The sequence below is a fragment of the Lithobates pipiens genome, unplaced genomic scaffold, assembly GCF_037356315.1.
Source record: "Lithobates pipiens isolate NorthernLeopardFrog02 unplaced genomic scaffold, aLitPip1_a1.2 Scaffold_16, whole genome shotgun sequence".
In the NCBI taxonomy this organism is placed as follows: domain Eukaryota; kingdom Metazoa; phylum Chordata; class Amphibia; order Anura; family Ranidae; genus Lithobates; species Lithobates pipiens.
Window position 1 is genome coordinate 619,145,962 of NW_027507748.1, and position 6,000 is coordinate 619,151,961.

Here is a 6,000-nt window from a genome sequence, read left to right on the forward strand (position 1 = left end):
CTGCTGGCCTCTATCGTTTGCAGTGGTTGCTAGGATTGCCTGGCATCTAGCAACCAGTGATGTCACAGTCCCCAGGAGGAAAGTGAGGCTGAGGCCCCAGCATTCAGAGTGGAGGAGGATCTTCCACCTCCTCCATGCCCATTAGTGTTTTATCCGCCCACCTCCTCCCTCCATCTTCTCCTCTGCGGTGGCATGCACCTCGGAGCCTGCCTGAGGGAAGGGAATGGTCACTGACTGACAGAAGCACCTCTCCAGAGTCAAACTGTCTGAGGTGAGGTCGGGAGCAGTGAATGAATTAGAACATATGTGTAATGTGGCGCATGTGTGTCATGGGAGAATTAGCTAGCAGCAGAGGAGGAGATCACATCCTTAAATCTCAGCCAGGGTTCATGTTGGGACTTGTAGTCCTTTACGTTTGGGTTTGTGACATCCCAAAAGTGAAGGACTACAGGTCCCAGCATGAACCCCTCAGAGCTCAGGACCTAAGGAGACACATCCTTAGATCTCAGGGTTTCATGCTGGACTTGTAGTCCTTCACTAGTTGGGGGGATCAAATCCTTAAATCTCAGGTGGTAATGCTTGGACTTGTAGTCCCTCACTAGTTGGTCAGGGAGGGGTCAGGTCCTCAGCTCTGAGGGATTCATACAAGGACTTGTTTGCACTTTAGTTCCTGGAGTCCATGGTGGTACAGGTCCTCCATGGGCCCTGGAGGGCCACATTGTCCTCCCTGACCCTCCCCCCCACCTTTGTGATCATGGAAAACCTTAGTCTGTTTTTCAGATCCTTCACTTTGCCACCACCGGTTCTATGGGCCACGTGACTGGACTTGCCCCCCTGGCCTAAGGCTGCCAGCCCTCCCCTGGACAGGAGACTTGGGGCTTTAGCCCCAATAGCCACCCCCTAAGGACGCCTCTGCCTCATATTATATGGTTTTGGTAAATTTGAAGGAAAAACTCAGCAGAAAAACTCATAGTGTGTATGAGGCATCACTCTACTTTCCTTATACATATACATCTGAAGGAAAAACTGATAGTGTGTATGGGGCATCACTCTACTTTCCATATACTTTAAATAGTTTGTTTAGTCCAAGCTGGTCTGGGGAGTTCATGTCTGCTGTCAGAGCAAAATCAAGCAGGGCTGAGTGCTTCTCAGTCATTCACAGGAAGCCTTGTGTTTTTATAAAAACAAAATACAAGTCTACCTGTGAATGTCTGACATGAGGAGCTTGTGACATCTTCCGTCCGACTCTACACCTCAGCCAATCAGAGGAAGACTTCCTATGAATAAATGATAGGAGCTTAGCCCAACTTGCTGTTGTTCCTGCTGCAGATGGGAAGCGCCGGTACCATTCCACCAACACATCTCTCTGTACTGTATGTAACTGATACTACACACAATATGATACAGCACTGACTACAGACATCAGTAAAGGAAATGTTTTGGCCAGCTTGGCCCATGCAAACTATTTAAAGTGAGGAAAGACAGAGATAACTTAAGCTTTAAGTGACTGACCAATGGAGACCAATCAGAATTCAACTTGTCCAAGTTACGCAGTGTGATTTTTAGTTGGTTACTAAAATTAATAATTTTTACTTTTTACTGAATAAGACCAATTGTCTCAAATAATCATATGATTTTTTTTAAAGGTATAAACTAAAGCCCCATATACACACTATCAGTTTTTCTGCCGAGTTTTTCCTTCATTTGCCAAAACCGTATAATATGAGGTCAAACCTTAGGAGTTTCAATGTGTATGCAATCAGACAGGCCCTTACACTACATGGTTTTGGTAAACCTGAAGGAAAAACTCAGCAGAAAAACTGATAGTGTGTATGGGGCTTTAGACACTGGCACTGTGTGTACAGTGAGTGCTCCCTATATTGTTGCATTCCAGACAACATTTAGATAAAGTACGACATTAAAAGTCTGTTATGTTGATCATGCTGTGTAAACCCTATCCATTATCTTGATCAATGTTCACATAAAAGCTGTCCTTGCTGCTGAATAGACAACCAAGGTGCCACTAGGGGAGATATATTTGAAAGTCAAAGTCTGTTTCAAAGGCTAGAATAAGTTTAATTTCATGGTCTTCACAGTCAGATTGAAAGCAGAATATCAATTGGAGATAATTCCTCCTTGTAAAGGTGAGCATGTACACACACGTTTAAAAAAATTGTGTTTTATAGGGCTCAGAGAACCCATAATGGCTATGGTAAAATGATATATTAGGTTGATTCTAAAACGTTTTACACTTGGGGGGACAGGCGTGTAAGAGTTATACTTTGCAATAAAGTCAGATTTGAAGTTATATGATGAAGTAAAATTCACTAATTTGTTTAAAATCTTTTGGGTTCACATAGAAAAGTCATAGCGTTCAGCACATCTATATTGATGAATGGCTTAGTCAACAGCTCATATTTAAAGCTGGACTCCAGGCAGATATAAAATGCCTAAATTAAGGTTTTGTACTCATTAATATATGAATACCAGCCTCTTGCAATCCCTATACAGATCAAAAAAGTAAGAGAGAAGCAGCAGGAGGAGCAAATCGTGTGTGCTGCAGTGCAGGCGCTCTACAAAGGGCCAGGAATAAGGGTGAACAAGTGTGAACTCAAACTGCTAAGAGGAAAAGAAAATCAAGTCAGGCATTGCTTATCAAAACCACGCCAGCAAAATGTCTCTAACGGAGAAATAAACAGCAATTTAAAGTGAGTTCAATGAGTCGGGTAGTGAAGGGCCAAAAGGCATCACACCCACATATGTAAGAACCAAAGTGTTAAACCAAAACGGGACATTTAAGGTGCCATAAACCAGTAATTCACACAATAGGTGATATTCAAAAAAAAAATTTTTTTCATATCAAATTAAAAATGATTATATAAACCAGCCTTTCTCAACCTTTTCAACACAGAGGAACCCTAGAAATAGTCCTCCAGTCTCGGGGGAACCCCTGCTAAAAATTAGAAATCTACAACTCATAATACATTAGTGTGATGGTCAATGGGAAGAATGCTCCTTACACTTGTGGTCATTGGGAAGTAATACCTCCTTACAGATAGCTAAAAAGATCAATGGTGTCAGTGGGAACTTATCTGAGAGGCAGAAATGGCCCAATGCTGAAGGAACCCCTAGCAACCTCTGGAGGAACCCTGGTTGAGAATCACTGATATAAACCATCACACAAGATGCGATTTTGAACAGCAGTACAGCAGCTCAACATGTTTCACTGTATAGGCTTCCTTCGGAGTCTTATGAATGCTGCATGTTGCTGATACAGAATGCTCATGAAGAAAAAAGTGCTGAATAGATTGAACAGGAGATTCCCAAAGATGGACCAGAGTCATAGGATATTGTGGGACCATCGGAGGAACATAAAATTGATTAACTTAATTGGGCTATAAAGAATGTCAGCCAATTGTAGTTCCTTAGGAGGATATATCCAGATCCATGAGCAATGTTCTAATGGGCATGGGAAAAGGGGGAACAGTCACATGGGGAGGAGGGGGAGAGCCCCTCCAGGTGGTCCAGACCAGGGTCAGTGTCTATCCTCTCCAATCAAAGGGACTTCAAACGTCCAGTATGAAAACTTATGAATGGTCCTTGGTTCAGTCTCTGGTAGCCCACTCACTAAGGGATAGAAGTCCTACCAGCGTGCAGCAATTTAAAGTGTAACTTTTAAAAACTTTGCAACTCTGAATGGATATATTCTTGACACGTCACACACAGTAGCGGTATATTACAGTAGTCACTGAGATACTTTCAGCCTTGGCTGAAAATTTCCTCACCAGAGGTGTGCTCTGTTCAGGCAGCTTGTAGCATTATACTGTCACCAGCTCCAGCAACTATACAGCAGGGAGCAAACCTTTAATAGCACAGTGAAGAGGGCAGTATCACTGCAACATCTTGAGGAATGGGGGTATAGAAACTTTTCAGGAGGGCCATAGGTTTAGGGAAGTGTCTGAGAGGTTGTTTCATTCATACCAGGTACCTACCATAGAGTTCTTATTATAAACAGATTCTTCCGGGTTAAGAGGTTGTTTTCTGCCCCTGCTTAAGGGTCTGGAGCTTAAAGAGGAAGTAAACCCTGATGAGTTTACTTCCTCTTTCATTCCCTGCAAAAGCAAAGCATAATGGACTACTATGCATCGCATAGTAATCCATTATGTGTCACTTACCTGACACAGGAGCCAGCAAAATCACCGCTGTCCCCTACAGTCCGGCGCATCCATCTTCTCGGTGGGGTCTCACTGCTCCGCCGCTGTCATTCGGCGAAGCCGCGATGATGTCACTCCAGCACATGCGCATGGGAGCCGACACGCGCGGCATCTTCGTCGTTGACGATGCCGCGCTCAGTGCGCCTGCGCGCCGCTGTCTACGGCGCATGCGCCGTAGACAGCGGTTCCTGTCTTTCGGCAAATATCTCCTAAACCGTGTTGGTTTAGGAGATATTTCTTGGACCTACATGTAAGCCTTAATCTAGGCTTACCTGTAGGTCAAAGTGTCTTGTAATTGTTTACAGCCACTTTAAGGGCCAGGAAACCCCTCAAGGCTATATATGTGGATGTCTTACAGGAGGTGAAGGAAGGAGAGTGAGCAGGCCAGAGGGTGCTGCAGGCTGATTTTGTTCTGTATCCTTCCAGACTGAAAAAGGGACAATAGGCAAGTGTTACTGCACTGGTGTAGCTCACTGTTTGTTATTTTACTGTCACTTCTGTGTGGGAATCAGAGATAGCCATCAGAGGCTTCTTTGATTCACTGAAACTTTCTGTTTGCATACTACAATATACTTGGGCTGTTCTCAAGTGTTTGAGAGCAAAGCTCTGATTATAACCTAATAAATAAAAATCAAGTGACTGGTTTGTGTTGAAGTGTATATCTGCCACTTCATTATTTAACCACTTGCCGACCGCCTCACGCCGATGTACGTCGGCAGAATGGCACGGGCAGGCATAAGCACGTACATGTACGTGCTTTGCCTCCCGCGGGTCGGGGGCCCGATCGGGCCCCCGCCCGGTGCCTGCGGCGGTCGGTTTTCGTTCGGGAGCGATCCCGGACGAGGGGACGGCCATTCATTCATGGCCACCCCCTCGCGATCGCTCCCGACGAATGGAAATCCCCGGTGACATCACTTCCTCTCCTGTAATGTAAACACAGGAGAGGAAGTGATGTATTCTCTCCTCCGTGTCGGTATTTTTCGTTCCGACACGGAGGAGAGCGGATCAGTGAGTTGCACCAACACATCCCACACACAGTAGAACATGCCAGGCACACTCACACCCCCCCTTTACCCCCCGATCACCCCCCCAATTACCCCTGCCCCCCAGTCACAGTGACACCAATGTCATTTTTTTTTTTTTTTTTTTTGCATTGGTGTCATTTGTGACTGTAATAACTGTTAGGGCAGTTAGGGTTAGCCCCCTTTAGTTCTAATGTACCCCCCTAACCCCCCCAATAAAGGTTTAACCCCGTGATCACCCCCCGTCGCCAGTGTCACTAAGGCTGGGTTCACATTGCAGCGGTTTATGAGAACGAATGTGATTCGCACCGCACTGCAGTGCAAATCACATCCGATCTCTGTACGATTCGAGTTCAGCCATTCGCCGCACCCGCCGCACCCGCCACACCCGCCGCACCCGCCGCAAATTCGCACGGGACCCTTTTTTTGGCCCGCAGCAGAATCGGATCGCATGGGTGTTCACACCATGCGATCCGAGTTTGCAGATCGCACTGCGATATGCGAACTGATCTGGGGGTGTCAGTAACATTTCACTGACACTCCCAGCAGTTCGCATAGGGCAGTGTGAACTGCCGCCGGGAGGCATGCGATGCGGGAACCCGCCGCGGATTCGCGGCGTTTCCGCATCGCTCCAGTGTGAACCCAGCCTAATAAGCGATCATTTTTCTGATCGCCGTATTAGTGTCACAGGTGACGCTAGTTAGGCAGGTAGGTATTTAGGTTCGCCGCAGCTTTTTATAGCGCTAGGGACCCCCATATACTAC